Genomic DNA, 16701 nt, shown 5'->3' on the forward strand with positions numbered 1-16701 from the left:
TAGCATAATTTTTTTTTTTTTTGCTTTCCTCTTCCTGCTTCTGAGGCTTCTTCTTTATCCTATTCTTTTTCCACCTCCTCCCTGTCTTCCTCCTTCTACTTTTCTTTTCTTCAAATTCTTCTTGTTGAAGGTCTAAGAAGACCTCAGAATCAGAAGTGGCACTCAACATTGCTTTGTGGTTAAAAGAAAGCTTTTACAGTGTCCTTGGCCTTAGAACTCGACCGGAAAGTGAAGATTACTGTGAGCGAGTTGGCAGGAGGATGCTGTGAGACTGAGTGCTTTGGGATTTGGATTTGGCCCTTGTGTATCACTACCACCTTTGCCTCTTGGTGAGTGGAAAACACCCTTGGGCTTTTCTGCTTCCTAACATGGAGGTTATTTTGTGGACGGTTATTATGTGGAGGATTTTGGTTGTTGTCTGTCTCCTCTGTGGAAGACAGAATCAGAAGAATAGGGTTAAATGCAGCAATAGAGATAAGGTTAGCACAAAAGGAAAACCTCGTGATAGGTAAGATTTGAATAAATGATTATGAGTGGTAATAATAGTATAACCATTTCAGTAGCTTTTACAGAGTCACCTTCACTATCTATGGTTAGATTCAATTACGACTAGAAGGCAGAGGCCTTGGTTGGACTTGGGAAACTTTAGAAGCCCAAGACATTTCAATGATGTTATTATTCTCCTCACCATTGAATGGCATACTCTAGATCTAGACTGTTCATTATAGGAGCCACGAGCCCTAGGGGTTGCTGAGTATCTGGTATGTGGTTAGCCCAAACTGAAATGCACTGTAAGTGCAAAATACACACTGGGTTTTGAAGACTTTGTTTTAAAAAGTCAAATATATTGTTGTGTTTTCCTATGGATTATATTAATAACATGTAATGCTTGTAATATTTTTGACATATCAGGTTCAATAAAAGATAGTGTTAAAATTATTTTCAATTGTTTCTTTTTTAAAATGTAGTTACTACACAATTTGAAATTGCATATGTGGCTCACATTTGTGGCTGGCGTTAGATTTCTGTTGGACGGTACTGATGTGGATCACACACATTTTAAATGTACAGATTTTCTTTAAACATTGAAAAGACATGAAGTCATACTTTATATTTCTCCATCTTGCTGGGTGAGTTTCATCATTACCCCCAACGTTTGCTTTGTTGTCAATACAAGGGCTCTGGTAACAGCCTCTTGGATGTCACTTCTTGGAAATGTTTTGAGACATAGCACCTTTTGGGTGTTCATTTTGGGAGTGTGCTCAGGAGGATTTGATGGGTCTCTCTCCTCTAGGGAATGGCAAGAAAACTTTAAAGGACAGAGTTTTACCTATGGATAAAGTATCTTACCTTTTCGTAAGAGAACATCTTATTTTGCATACTACAAGAAAAATGATATCTTTCATGAAAATGATGAGAGTTCTTTAGATTACCAGTGAAAAACAAGAGAGTCTCACCTTGAGACAATTCAGATCTTCATTTCTGTTCAGGATTTCTTTTCTGTTATAGGTCATTCAAATGATTACCTACCTAGATAGCCAATTAGGACACAAGCGCTATGCTATAATCTCTGTGTTACTTAAGATTGGATTTGGCTATAAGTAACAATAAAACCCAGAAACAGGGGCTTTAAATAGAGAGCAGCTTCCTTCTCTCGTGTATAAAACATGGTGGTACTGGGTCCCGAGCTGGAATATGGGCTTCATTTCACTGTGTCCTCAGGGAGCTAGGCTGCTTCTATGTTCCTACTCTAGCTCCATTCCTAGTGTAGCTCTCTCTCTCTCATGCTCCCAGATGACATGCTTCACATTCCAGCAGGTGGGGAAGGAACAAAAGAGAGGAGGGGCAGAGGTGGTGCAAGAGCTGTTTCTTACAGTTTAGATAATTGCCACACGGCAATTCCACTTATATCTTATTGGCCAGCCTTTAGTCTGAGTGGCTGTATGTTGAGCTAAAATTTCTGTGGCTATGAAGGAAGATAGAATGGGTGTTCTGGGGTAATTAGTAGTCTTTGCATATTGTGTTGTGACACATTATAGCCGTTACTGGATTATATATTGTATTACTTTAGAGCTCTGTAACATAGTTACCTCATATAGCTTATAAAGCCTATTTTTGTGTCTGGCCCTGATCCTTAAGAAAAGCCAAGTTATTTCTGGAGAATAGCTGTAATATGTGATAGAATAATAATAATAGTACTTAACATTTGGGGAGGGATGGAGCTATTAACCTGTGCCCCTAATTTTATGCACTTAGGATCCCAGGATCTTGACACTGATAGTCAGGTAGGGCCTGCCTGATCCCTATTAATATTTACAGGGGGTCCCTTGCCATGGGAATTAATGAATATGACAAAAGGATTTGCTGAGCATGCCTGGACTCACCCTTTAGAATGAGAAATAAATGTACTTAGCATGGTTACTGGCTTAAGTCTAGGTCAGGCAAGCTTGGGCACATCTCTCAGACTGATGGGACCAGAATTCCATATATCTTCTATTTACATGCAGGTTCGTGGAGCTGAGAAAAGAGTACTGAATATGTATGTGTGTGTCCATCCCTGCTGTCAGTGCATAATTCCGTGTTCACCCACCAAGGGCGTTATATTGCTACTAGGAAGGAGACCCATTAGAGGTCACCAGGGTCTCAGCAGAACCTTATTTTTGGCTTATTGCTGACTTTCCTGGATCAATGGCTTTCCTGTGTATACCTGTTGCTGTGTACAAAGTTTCCTATAATTCCGTAAGCATTTCTAAAATTTATAGTTTCTTTGCAATGGGTGTAAACCCTGAGGTTTCTTTTCTCCAGCTTCTTCAAAACAGCTCGAAACTCTTTTTCCTAAGCACTTTATTAAAGGATCAGCTTTTCCTTTCCCTCTTGGCAAGATGGTTTTTTTTCATAAATTATTTCATTAGAGCTTTGAAGAAAAAGCCATTCCTGTAATGTTAGGTAAAGCATATTTATAGCTCCTTTAAAAGGTCCCCAATTTAACAAATTTGTTTGATTTCACAAGCTTCACACACATTTTCCCAGATATTTATCATAGTACATGTCGAGAAAGCATGTGGAATTTTGAGACAGACTAATATTGGTTTCAATACCCTCTATTCCTAGATTTGCTGCTTTTACTAGCTGTGTAGCCTTAGTCAGTCACTGATCGGCTCTGAATCCTCGCTGTAAAATCATTTTCCTGACATCCATCTTGCAGGGTTATTCTGAAGATGGAAATAATCTACGTCAAGCACTTAAGGTAATCCCTGGTAGCAAAAAGAAGCTCAATAAGCTCTATTATTATTCTTTTAGGTATCAGATCCTACCTACATAATGTTGCAGATTTTTTCCAGTTTATGCATCGTCATATTCAAAAGGCATATTATTTATTGTGAGTTAAAAGGCTTTCCTCTTTCTTTCTACCCTCTGTTTCTTCCTCCTTTATTTCTTTTTTCCCCTTCCTTCTCTTCTTTTTTTTTTTTAATCTCCCATCTTCTGCTGTTTCATTCTAGATGTAAAATCCTTCTGTTAATTTTGTTCGAGTGGTTCAGTATTTTCCTTATCATAACATCCCTTTGGTTATTACAGACTAGAACTCCATAACTGGATTTCAGATACTAAGACCGTCAAATCTTCCTTTGATTTTACTGAGCTGGAATTGTAAGTTTACATTTGATAACTTCATGGTGTAGGGGTTAAGCTGAGTGAAGCCAAGCTTGAGTTTTTTCCTGGTGTTTATAATAGGCTGTTGACGACAAGATCAGATCCTGAGCCTCTAGCACTCTTCTGCGTCTTGTTTCTTTGCCTTGGGGGTTGGGGAAGCAACTGGCAAGTCAAGGCAATGGATGGAGCAGGGTAGGTGTAAAGATGAGAGCTCAGGCTCTGCTGAGTCCCGTTGCTAGGCAACAGCATGCAGGGAGCAGACACATGTATATGCCTGCTAGCATCCTGTTGTCTTAGCAACGGAACATTTGGGTGGAGACTGGGGGAGGAGGGAAAATGGGTTCAAATGATTCAAATTCCCCCGATCCTAAGGTTCCCCCAGGTCTAAACCCCACTTATTCATTGTCTTAATCTTCTCACATTCACTGAAGTAGAAGTTTCCATGTTTTTTTCTTTAGTTCATCACCCAACATTTGTACTAGGTATTTTCTCAGAGCTCTGCATTACCCAAGTCACATGGCAGCTCATTAGAGCCCATCTACCTCCGAGTCCTCTGGTGCTCTGCATGGCAGGTCCCACCCTATGGGATTTTAAAATGATCCCTTGCTCTAAGTGTAGCCCTGTGAGACAGAAATTAAATGTTCACTTGTATGGAAATTTAAATTCTACTTGTTTGGTATGTGAAATGTTGCTAAGTCATTATTAGATCCAGTGCTGTCACTTGTGAACTTTTCATTCAGTTACAAAGGCTATGGAAAAGGACAGAGTACAGAATGGCTTCCCTTTTCCTGTTGAGCTCTGTTCAGGAACAATGGCATTTTGTCCTGTCTCTTTACCCATCAGTACTTCACACTTGACCATACTCTGCTAAGTGTTGGGGCCAAGCCTTCTACATCTCTGAATTCTTTGTCTCTAGGTGCTTCATCTCTGCAGTAGGTCCTGGCACAGGTAGGTGGATTTAGTAAATAGATGACCTGGGAACCCATACAATGTGGAAAGTAAAAACACTGTGAAACTCTAGAGTGCAGTGTATAAATGTTAGTTACTGTTCCTAGGTGCCTGGCTCTCATCCTCTGTCCTTCGGTTCCTGAGACTACCTCCTGCTTTTGGACCCCTGTGTTGGTGACTAGGTCTGTGTCTTGTTCTCTGGAATTTTGTGCTCAGTTTTGAAGATCCGGCATGCCCAATTTTTATGGTTAAGACCTTAGCTTTTCCTGTCTTCCCCAGAGACCTTATAAACCAGTCTATGGCTGAGGTTCTGCCGCCACTTTCAGATTTTCCTAATACTGCCTATTGGCTTTTCTGCATTTTCCTTTGTCCAGGACCACCACCATTTTCTTCCACTGTCCTATGGGTATCTTAATCACAGGATTCTTTGAGACCACTTGCTTGTCCCGGCTCCAGCCTGTTGTCTGTTATTGCATCTTCCGTGGATGCTTGATACTTACTTAGGGGAGTGCTTAATTTTAGGTCTTTCTCTACTGCAACTACTTCTGTTGGGTGTGTATGGTGGGGGCTGAGTCATTTCTAGGCATCTTCGTTTATATTATGATGGCAACTTTGTCCCTGATGCCTGCCCACTTACACTCACTTTGCTTCCATTCACAGACAGCACACAATCACTATGAAAAAGCGAAAACAAAACTTTCAACAGTGTGATCTAGTCGAGAGCTTAATTATTTACTGCCTTATGCTATTATTTAATTTTTTCATAGCAAATATTAGATATGTGGATAAAAAACACAATGGTTTAAAACCCCTATTCAATGTCTTGTGTAGGGTTAAGCACATAGTATTTAATTAAGATATGCTTTTTGAATTAAAGTGAATGAAGGTTTTAATATTTACTAGCGAGACAGAACTTGGTTTTGCTAAGACTTTGAATTTCTTCCAGTGTGGAAGTAACCAGCACATGGCCTAGTATCTCAATGAAACAATTAGGATCCTAAATAGCAGTGAAGATACTGTTCTCTCTACATGCTACTTTTTTATATACCAGTTTTACATTTTGGTTCTATATGCCCTGAATTGGTGCACATCTTCCCATCTTTGTAATGGAAACTACTGAAATTCTAGTCCAAACATGCCTGAACGATTCTCTCAGATAGCCCTAATAGGGCCCCCTGCCACAGATATCTGCCTGTAAGGAGAAGACAATGTGTCTAGAATTACTAATCCTGGCAGCCTGGAAATCCAATGGCCTATTCAAGGGAGTTTTCATTTAGAACACTTTGAGAGTTGTATAAACCATAGTCAAATCAAGCTGAACAATAAAGATCTTCTGAGCCAACTTTATATATATATATATATATATATATATATATATATATATATATATATATATATAATAAAATGTCATACCTACATATAGGTATATATGTCAGTTTACATATACTTCACATATATGTATATACTTCATCTATACCGATGGTGCCAAAAAATGTATACAAGTCGACACTTTGGTCAACGTTGCTCAAGCAATAGTTCACCATAATCAGAAGTGTCTGGACGCTAATGGTAACCACTTTGAGCACCTCTTGTAACCGCAGAAGTCAAATGTGACTTGTAATCATCTTTTGTTATTGGTATATATTGAGTATTACAATTTTAATAGTTTTTTCCTTTCTTAAAATGTGTATACATTCGTTTTGGCACCCTCTGTATATGATAGTATGAAAATGTATTTCTTCACTAGACACAGTCAAGAGAAAGATATGTAATTGCAACTAAACCACTGACCCACTGAAGACCTTAAAAGAGGAAACGAAGCCTGCCGCTGGCTTGGTCAGATATTTCTGTCCCTACCTCTTGACATCCTTCTCTCTCCTACGAATTTCCTTATTCCACTAGAATAGCTTCTCATTGAAGTTTTTCTTAATCATTCTTTAGGTGGTCCAGCAGATACTCTCCCCCTTGTTTGCAAAGAGACATTAGCTCACAGATAAATGGTAAGCCTGTGTGTTGTCTCTGATCAGATCCCCCACAGGTGGCATATAGGGTGGGGTAATCCAGGAGCAGGGTGGAGATATTGGTACAAGGATTATAGGTGTAGTTGGTCTAGGGAAAGAGCAGAGGGAGGGAATTTTTTCCTACTCTAACATTTCTTACTCTAACCTTAAGACCCCTTCTGGAGGACTCTATTTTGCTGAAGAGTGTTTGGAAAAGTAGGTAGAACAGTTCTCTGATATTGCTGGTCTATGTCAGGCTCTTCTTCTCTGGGTACTCAGGCTGGGATCTCCAAAGCATATGACCAAACAAGCTGAATCTGTCTCGTTGTGAGAGGTCTGTTCTGCCATTCAGGGGAATGTGTGGCTGAAGGTCACAGCTGCTGCTTACAAATCACCACCACATTTTCATTGAAGAAAGTGCCCTGCACAACGGCAAGTTCTTGCCTTTCAAATGATGAAGAAAATTCAAGCTTATGGACTTCATGAAAATCTCCCTTCTGTAATTATGAATTTAAAACATTTCCATCATTTTTTCTCATCAACAACTATAAAATAAGCCGGGGCTGTCTGTCTGTTTTTCAGGAAACTGAGACTCCCCAGAGTTGTAAGGAAGAATCAGAGATGAATGCCAGGGCCCTCTTGAGAGTCCTCCAGCCCTCCAGATGATAGAGAGCCACATTCCATCTCCCTTACTTGGGAGCACATTGTAGCTTTGCAACATAACAATGGAGGTACCCTTCCGGGGCATGGCATTGCGGGAGTGGCAGTGGGGCCTTCTAGATCCCCTGCCTTCCTGACCTCTTCCTGAGGCCTCCACAGGGCTCTGGAGGTACAGACAAGGCTCTGCAAGGCACACCTCCAAAGTAGGGCTCTGGGGAGCATTTGGAGAGGCAGTGCTGTCATAAACAATCCGCTTCATGATTTGAAGATCCTAGTAGATGCCCGTGTCCTCAAAACTAGAATGTTGTATTTGGCTTCATGCGATGCACTTCTTAGGACGCATGTGTGCTATGGAACAACTGCTGCTATGGGATCGCGCACAATAAAAATGACCCTTTCCTCTTGGAAATGCCTCCATGTACCTAGATGATAAGCTGTGACTTGTTCTCTGTGCAGTGCCTAGAAAAACGTGACTACCTTGCTGCTTGTCACAATCCGACTGTGGCAGCAGTACGTGTTGGGGATCACTGTCCACTGTGCCGTGGCTCTCGACTCCTGTATGAAAAAAATCACCAGTTCATTCATCACTCATCAATCATTTCCCTCAGTGACTCATCATCTGAAAGTTTTATTTCTCAGTCCCCCTTGCTGAGGCTGGTAAATAGCATGTCATTCCAGCAAAAGGCGGAGGGGGCGGCAGTCCATCTGGACCCTCCAGTTTGATTTCGTATTTATGAAACAGCTTAAATGTCAGTTTGAGTGAAAAACGACACCTTCTCCAGCTTCTCACATTAGTGCCTGTGGCTGCCACTGAGTGGTTTTTTGTTTTTTTGTTTTTAAGGCAGCTATGGCTTCCCTGCTTAGTTTCTCTACGGCAGGAATGGAAAGGGGATGGATGAATGGATGGACGCGACCAGAATGAGATATCTCCACCGGAGAGGGGAAGGACAGAAGTTGGGAAAAACAAAACGAAGATCAAATAGAAGAAATACTCCGGTTTTGTAGGGAGTTTGGATCAGTGGTGAAGAGCTTGAGATATTCTTGCGTTGTTTGTCCTCAATGTTTTAAGTTTCAAAAAAGAAAATATAAAAATTTGCAAAATTAGGATTCAGAAAAATAAGTCATCTATAATTTCACCACTTGAGTAATTGTAATGATCATTTAGATGTGTTTCTTTCAACTCCTTTTGTGTTAATGTACATGTAGTTTTCTAAAGTTCAAAATAAAATGTGCGTATTATAAGGGACCTGCGACTCCACAACAGCTCAGGACTTTAGGAAAATATTAGCTTGGGCCCAAGGAAGGCTGCCTGGGAAAAAGGCAAGCAAGGTCATGAATGAATGCCTTCAAAGCAATTTCTATATGTCCCCCTAGGAGTTTAAGACTGTCTCATTAATGAGAGATTTTCCTCTTGCTGGATGGCTGGGGAATTTGTGAAGCACTGAAAAGTCACCTTGTGATAGTGCGTGTGGATATGCACACCTCCTCCATGGGCCCTGGGCGTTCCCCAGACAGCACAGAATGAGAGAGAGGGTTAGCATCGCTGGCGCCTCCACCCGTTCTGAGTTCTTTCAGGATGAACGAACTGCCTTTCTTCAGCCATCCACTGGGGGAAGCCTCAACAGGAAAGAGAAGTACTCCTGTTTTTCCTAGGTACAAGCAACTTGAGAACTAGTAAAAGGGTTAGCTGCCTTAATGAGAGGTTTTACGAACTTTTAGTAGAAGGCAATGGAGAGCAGCGAAGCTAAGGAGCAAGTGGAGAACAGAGGAGGCAGTAGGTCTGGCAGTAGTGATGTGGGTGACAGCAACAATAAAGGGGCCCCTTCAGCAGTGGTTAAAGAGAGTGCGGCTTTATTCAAATCTCTCCAGGTGCTGGCCTCTGGCATTGCCAGAAAAGAGATGCTAGCTGCAAGAGGTAGCAGGAAATCCCTCCCTGCAGGACTGCCTGATTGGCACGTGTAGGCCCCTGCAGATTTGCTACCTCCATTGTATAGGAGGACATAGGTAGGCATGGTTGGCGGGTAGGAATAGTGTTTGAGGTGTGGGCAGATCCAGGGAGAGACACTGAGTCTGGAATGGTTGGGGGGACAGTGGTAAATTTTGGTCTTCAGTCTGCTTTGTTCAAAGCGGAGGTATTTGGGTGGGAAGAAAGTGAGATGCTTCATCATGTTTGTGACATGGAACTGTCTTTGTCTTTTCTAGAAGGAGGTGACCATATCCTGCTGGAATGGGGGAAGTGGGAAGGAAGGAAACTACTTCATTCTGCAGGTAGGTAGTAAGATGCTTTAATACTGGACATCTTAGAACTGTTACTATACACCTTTTTATTTTAAACTAATGAAAGTAACTAACCAGAGAGAAAATTATGCTCTTCTGTATAATCTCTGCTTGTCCTTCCAGATTTTCTTTTACCCTTTTACTTAGGTTAGAAGTTATTTAAGCACTATTTTTTCTTCATTAGAATTATATTTAAATATTTGCCCATTTCTACCTAGTCTTGGTCATTAATTTTAATGGCTATAATTAAAAAGTTATTTTATTTAGTTATTTCATAATTGCGGGTCACTTGAGTTACTTCTAATTTTTGCTATTATAAATTATGCTACAGTGAATATCTCATAGCATATTGCCTGCCCCACCCTCAACCCCAAGTTTTGGATTTATTTTTTTTGGGGGTTGGCTGTATCCCCAGAAATGGAATATTGTGTCAAAGGGTATAAATATTTTCAGCCTATTGATATATATGAGATGAAGGGGCCAAAAAACCTTGAAGGACTAATGTTTAGCTAAGGATCTTTGCATAAAGGTGCCAAAGAAGACAAACACAAAAAATATAATCAGGATCAAGTGTCAGATTTCTGACTGAATTCTTTCTCAGTTAATTAAGTGTGGTAGCCCACATCTTCCACTGGCATGTGACCCCAGGAAGAAAATTGGCTCTTGGGATGTTCATGGCAGCGAGACAAAGCCGATATGTCCCCTAGGCCAAAGGGAGGGAAAAGAAAAAGAAGGTGCCGCTGACTCATTAAGGCCTGAATGAAAGCAATGAAAGCAGAGAGTGGAAGAGTAGGATACGGGTGGGAGAGAGACAGCCATATACTTCTGTCCTGGAGCAGGCAGCGCTGGGCCAGGAGTGGTGAGGGAAGACTAAGCTACAGCCAAGTCCCAGCAGGGCACACTCAATTAAAAAAGGAAATGTTAATCCAGCATCAGACTCTCTAGAATAATTCAGAGAATTGCGTATGTATTCTGATGGATTTTTTTTAAGGATATGAATGGGCAATTTACTTATAGCATCATTCTTTTTTGTGATTTAAAAAATAACATCCATCCTGCAGAACATTTAGAAAGTATTGAAAAATATAAGGAAGAAAATAGAAATATCACCATTCTCGTACCAAAAATAACTGTTGTTAGGATTTCTATTTATTTTTCTTGATTCACTTGTGCATACTCACACACACACTAGCAAGCACACGTACAAATGGAATCATAGTATTTGTAGAGTTATGTAGATTATTATACCACATAGATAGACTAGAATATATTTAAACTTGTTATATTGTTGGCATTTATCTTACTTTAAAAATTCTGTTATATCCAGCAGTGAGATGAATGTGCTTTTATTGTTAATTTTTAAAAATGTTTTTGAAATTTTTTTCAGACCACATTCCTTGACTTGAAGTTATTGGATCAAAGGATAAGAGCAATTTTACAGCTCTGTCATATTTAGACCAGTAGTAGTATGAGCACACGGATCTTATACCCTTGCCAGCAAAAGCTTTTGTTTTGTTTTTAAATCTTTTAAATTCTTCGAGGGCATTGGCTACCAATTCCCTCCCCACCCTCCACCTCTCTACCTTACACTGAAGCTAATTTTTTAAAGGTGAATGAAAAGAGTCTTCAGGGCAAGCCAATGTTAGAAAGAAGATAGCTATGGCTAAAATATGTGTTGGAATAGGACTGAAAAGTAGCTTAAGAAGCTCAGAAAAAGTTGCTTTCCTCAATACTTTAAATTATTAAAAAACATCAAGTGATAATAAAGAAAAGGAGCAATCAAGACCTATTATTCATCCTGTTATGAAAGAGAGAGAGAGAGAGAGAGAGAGAGAGAGAGAGAGAGGAGAAGGGCAAATGGGAGAGAGAAATATTGAGAGTCAACTTTGATTTAATAAAAGGAATGGTGCCTCAAATCCATTTTGGAAATGGGTGGGCTATAAACCACACACACACAAAAATAAGTAATTATCCTTTATTTTATGTAAACTCAGAATCCTCTGGCTAACTAGCATTTAAATATTATTTTATATTTTCCAAATATTGGAAAATTCAGCCACAATTTTGAGTATCAGTGCAGTTATATTTAGGTCTATAATACTATTCAGAGCTATGCCTTTTGTTTTCATTTTATAATCACACAGACACGCACACACACACACACAGTTTCTCAAAGTGACTAAGTAAGCATGATAGAAGTAGGATTACTAACGTGGGTCCCTTCTCACTTTCCTTAATTGTTCTCAGTCACCTTGGTTTCATCCCGACTTTGATTATGATTTCAACTTTGATTATGATATTCATGCAGTCTAATCTTATAATCACATGTCTCTTTGGATCACCATATGGTTCTGTGTCTTCAGGCTAAATTTGCCTTCAGAAAGCCTCTGGCTTCTTTCTGTTGCCTGAAGGCCGGGGTAGTAAGCCATTCAGAAGTAAGATGCCAAGTTGCTGATGACTGTTCTTTCTGTCCTGTGGTGAAGGCACAGCAGCTGTTCAGAGCAAGGACAGTCCAGTGAGGCTCCCCTACCTGTTCAAAACTATCCTTTCTTACATTCCACTAATGACAGATTCATTTCAGTTAGTGGTTCTCAATCTTGTTCAGTTGGCAAAACACCTGGAGGAAGTAATATTCTGAGAACTCCATGAAATATTGATATACTTAACTCCATTTACAAACTAGGAACACTTAACCAGCAGAAAATATGACTGTATTGCATGCTGCAATATGAAATCATTTCCATAATCACATATGCCAAGGAACTAAGGAAGGATGATTCTAAATTTTTCTGGTAACATTAATGTAGTACTTAATAATTTATCTTGTCATTTGCTAGGACTCACGAACAGCAAAACTATAACAGTCATGAAAGAATTAAGAAAATCTTTGGTTTTTGAATGGAACAAAATTTTAAATTGAGAAAATTGTATTCACTGAACTGTCTTTTCATTGCAAATTCAGGTATAAACAACTACCATTATTAGATTTCAGCAGCAGAACATCTCATAGTAGCAATGCTTTGAAGATTACTAATTTGTTCTATTAACTTCTTCTTTTAAAATGCAAACATTGCCTTAGAGGTTAAGCTGGGCTCCAGTGACCTCTTAGTGTAAATTACTTTAATCAGATAATCACCTAATGTCTAGCCAATATCAGGTGCTCTGTGATCTATTTGCTTTCCTTTAGTCTATAATTGTGGTTTTTCAAACTTATAAATTTTAGCTGCAGAGTCTTTACCTTCAACTATATAATTGCTTTTCCAGTCTTTCATGCTTATGACCTCAGGTTCACCTTGGAGTCTTCCTCCCCTTCACCTTTATCCATTTGTTTTGATTACTTCTTGCTTTATAACAAACTATTCCAACACTTGGTAGCTTAAAACAACAACAATTATCTATTTTACTCATAAACCTGAAATTTGGATAGGGCTTTGGGGGGAAGGCACGTCTCTGCTCCACATGGAGTCATCTGGGGCGGCTGGACTGAAAGCCTGGTTCGCTCAGGTGACACAAGGTCTGTAAATCACTGCAGGTTATTTGCTGGGAGCAGTGGTGTGCTGGAGCCAGCGTGTATTGATTTGCAAAGCCAATTGTATGTATCTGTGTCCCAAATCCATTTGCAGTGATATCATGTTTGTAGTTTGAAGTCAGCCATAGTGGGGGTATTTACACCATGGACATTGGCAAATATTACAAATCAGAGGTCCCATCCACCTCTAGAAAATCGGTGGTTCAACATTTAACAGGATATCACTAGCTTGGATCTCAGCTAGCGATGAGAGCTAGGACAGCATAATCTTTCCTGTGGGCCTTTCTATGTGACCTGGTCTTCTTCACAGCATGATGACTGGATTTCAAGGACAAGCATCAAAAAGAGAGAGGGCGTACTATGCAGAGGCTGTATCACCTTTTATGTCCTAGCCTCAGAAGTCATGCAGCTTCACTTCTACCGAACTTTATTAGTCCAGGTAGTCACAAAGACCTTCCTGGTTCAAAATGAGGTGGCATAGATTCTAACCTTTTGGTAGAAGAATGGCAAATTATGGATGAAACTATGGAACCAGAAATATTGTTGTAACCATTTTGGGGAAATGCAATCTACCACAACATATCCAAATAGTGCGCATGAATCCTTTTGTTCCACATGTCTTAGAAATTGTGAGGATAATTGGTATAAATGAAGAAAGGGCATGAGATCATAAAAATTGTGGTGAACTGTATGAGCAACGCTGAGGAGGTGGCAAGGGACAAAATGTACTCAGCAAATAGGGGAAAGATGGCCCCGTTTGGAGTAATAAGTTTGCCTTGGTAAGTACAGAGTTCTGAAGTTAGGTAGGTAGATTATTGATGTAGGTGATGTTGGATCTGCCGGCAGTTTCTGAGTGCGGGCCAGGATAGTGTCTTGTGAAGCCGAAGAATGGAAACACGGACTAGGGAGAGGCAAAAAGTTTTAAAAAGAGGATAGTTTATTAGAGGCAGGAGAAGAGATTGCAGCTCCCGAGTGGGAGGGGGTCCCAAATGGGGGTTCCCCATGACTGAGGCAAAAGCTCTTACTTTTATACCTTCCCTTGCCGGCTTGGGGAAGGGGAGCTGTTTGGAGAAGGGAACTGTTTGAAGAAGGGAACTGGAGCCTTCTAATGAAATCCGTCTACCAGGTTTGTTCTGCTTGCCCATCCTAAAGGAATTAGCAAAGTAACCCACTCTTTATCTATCAGATCTGCTCCATTTGTCAGGGCAAAAGGAATTTTATGATTAACCTCAAAGCCTTGTTACATTATGTCCTAGAGGGAAGTAGTGATTTCAAAACCTGAAGTTTTAGGATATAGCTGTCTTTGTTTATTCCACCAGGGACCTCCCTGTCTACCTAGGGACATGCTAGCTCTCCTGTATCATTATGGCAAAATTCTAGGTGACCTCTGTATTAGTTTCCTATTGCAATGTAAAAAGTTACCACAGACTGAGTGGTTTTGAAACAGTACATATTAATAAAAAGCTTTATTTTTATTTTAATCTAGTTTTCATAGTTTCTATTGGCCAAGGTCCAGCATATTTTAGCTGGGTCCTCTGTTCAGGCTTTCACAAAAATGAAATCAGAGTCCTTATTTCAATTCAGTCATCTGTTTCCAAGCTCCCTGAAACTGTTGGCAGAATTCATTTTTTTGTGGTTGTAAGACTAAAGTTCACAGCGTCTTGCTGGCTATTGGCTGAGGACTCTTAACTCTGTGAGCTTCGTCTCAGGAAATTGCCACAAATCTCTCCATCTCCGCAATGGAAAAATCTCCCTCCAGTTGAGACCAGCTGGAGAAACCTCCCTGCTTTTAAAGGCTCATGTGATTAGGTCAGGCCGACCCAGGTACTCTCTCTTTTTAGAAGTCATCTGTACATTCTAACATAACCAATCATGGAGTGAAATCCATCAAGTTCACACTCCTGAGGAATATTCGAGGAGAGGGGATGGGAAATCTTGGGAGTCATTTTAGAATTCTGGAGACTGTTGCTAGAAATTTGAATGTCAGAGGTGCATCTGGTGAGGTCTCCGGCAGAAATGAGAAACATGTTTTTGGAACCTGGAGGAAAGGTGATCTTTGTCATAAAGTGGCAGAGCGCTTGGCTGAATTGTGTTCTGCTCTTTTATGGAAAGTAGAATGTCTAAGTCATGAACTGATTTCTCCTTGCTGCTTACAGTAAAATGCAAGACGAAAGAAATTGAGTAAAGAAGGAATTATTAAGCAAAAATGAACCAGAACTTGAAGATTTAAAAAATTCTCACCCTATCCACATCGGAAAAAAAAAAAAGACAAAGCATGCTCTGGAGAGAATGCCAAGGGTATAGCTGGACAACTATTTGCTAAAGAGATTAGGCATTTAACATGTGGCTCCAGTCAGTCATCTCCGCAGACACTGCCAGCTTGGAATGAAGGGGACAGTAATAGGATAAAATGAAGGCAGGCTGTTGGACTTCAGGCATTTCAGAGGCATAAAATGGGCCCATTGAGCTATTTATCTGTTAATACGTGTTATCCTTTAAGAAAAGGGCAGAATGGCTCCAAAGATCGGTCCAGGGACTAGCTCCTCCTTGGTTACCAAAGGCGGGGCTACCTCATTGGATCCAGAGGCCGGGGCCACCACCCAGGGCCAATGGAACGGAGACAAACTAGTACATTGCAGCAATCTATGAAGTCTCAGTGTCTCATGATATCCCTTTTAAAGGAAAAACATATACAAGGGCTTTTTGTTGTTGTTGTTGTTTGTTTTATTCAGAGTACTGGGTGTCTTTGTATAGATGTTGGTTAAGAAGAAGTATTTTTGTCTCTTATTATGTAGGTATTTCTTCCATCAGCAGGTGGGAAAATGTCTGTTTTCTACAGCCCAGCACTAGAATTCTAGTAGATAGCACCACAAGGGAAAAAAATAAATAAAAATAAAAGTAAAAAAATAAACAAAACAAAATTCTGTCCACCACAACCTGGAATGACACACTACAGACCCTGACTTACTGAGTGAGTAATGAAACTTGTCCAGCAGGGTGCTAGCCTGGTGACTTCGGATGGGCCATTTAAATTATCCAAGACTCAGTTTCTTCATTTGGGGAAAAAAAAAAAAAGACAATAGCAATATTACTAACTTCTCTATCCCACAGAACTGTCGTGAAAATCAAATGAGTTAATAAATGTAACTGTATTTTGAAAAACTTAGTGCTATATCAACTTTGTATTGAAGAATCTCTACTTGTCATAATCCTACTCTTTCCTCAAGTCTCAGTTCAGAGACTGGGTACTCCAGCTTTCTTGATGCTTCCATCAATCCCACCATCCTCTGATTTCTCCTAAAAGTTGTTCTGTTTGCGTTACGCTGTTTTGTATATTTTTCAGTTTAGTGTAGTTATTTATGCATGTCTTATTTTTCATTTTGGCTTGTGAACTCCCTGTGGGCCTCTGGATTGCTTTTAGGACCTACAGAAAGCTAACATAATGCCTCCCACTCAATAGTGGCTTCTTAAATATTTGAAGAATGAAGATTAATTTGCTGGTATAGCAAATAACATCAGAATGTTTATTAAATGAAAGAAACAATGAAGTAACAACTGAAATTGTTGTTCCTATATTTCTAACATAGATGATACGTAGCTGAACTTTCCTGGAATACATGTCTTAGAATATCAGCA

At 39.9% G+C, this 16701-nt stretch overlaps 1 long non-coding RNA gene across 1 annotated transcript in view; it reads left to right on the top strand.

Annotated features, from left to right (window-relative positions):
• Positions 1-9467: 9467 nt before the first annotated feature.
• Positions 9468-16701, top strand: part of LOC141571317 (uncharacterized) — a 56159-nt gene continuing 48925 nt past the window's right edge. The window contains exon 1 of the long non-coding RNA XR_012496083.1: positions 9468-9527. This is a non-coding gene — a long non-coding RNA (uncharacterized LOC141571317). The remainder of the gene's footprint in view (positions 9528-16701) is intronic.

The sequence above is a fragment of the Rhinolophus sinicus genome, linkage group LG01, assembly GCF_036562045.2.
Source record: "Rhinolophus sinicus isolate RSC01 linkage group LG01, ASM3656204v1, whole genome shotgun sequence".
NCBI lineage: Eukaryota > Metazoa > Chordata > Mammalia > Chiroptera > Rhinolophidae > Rhinolophus > Rhinolophus sinicus.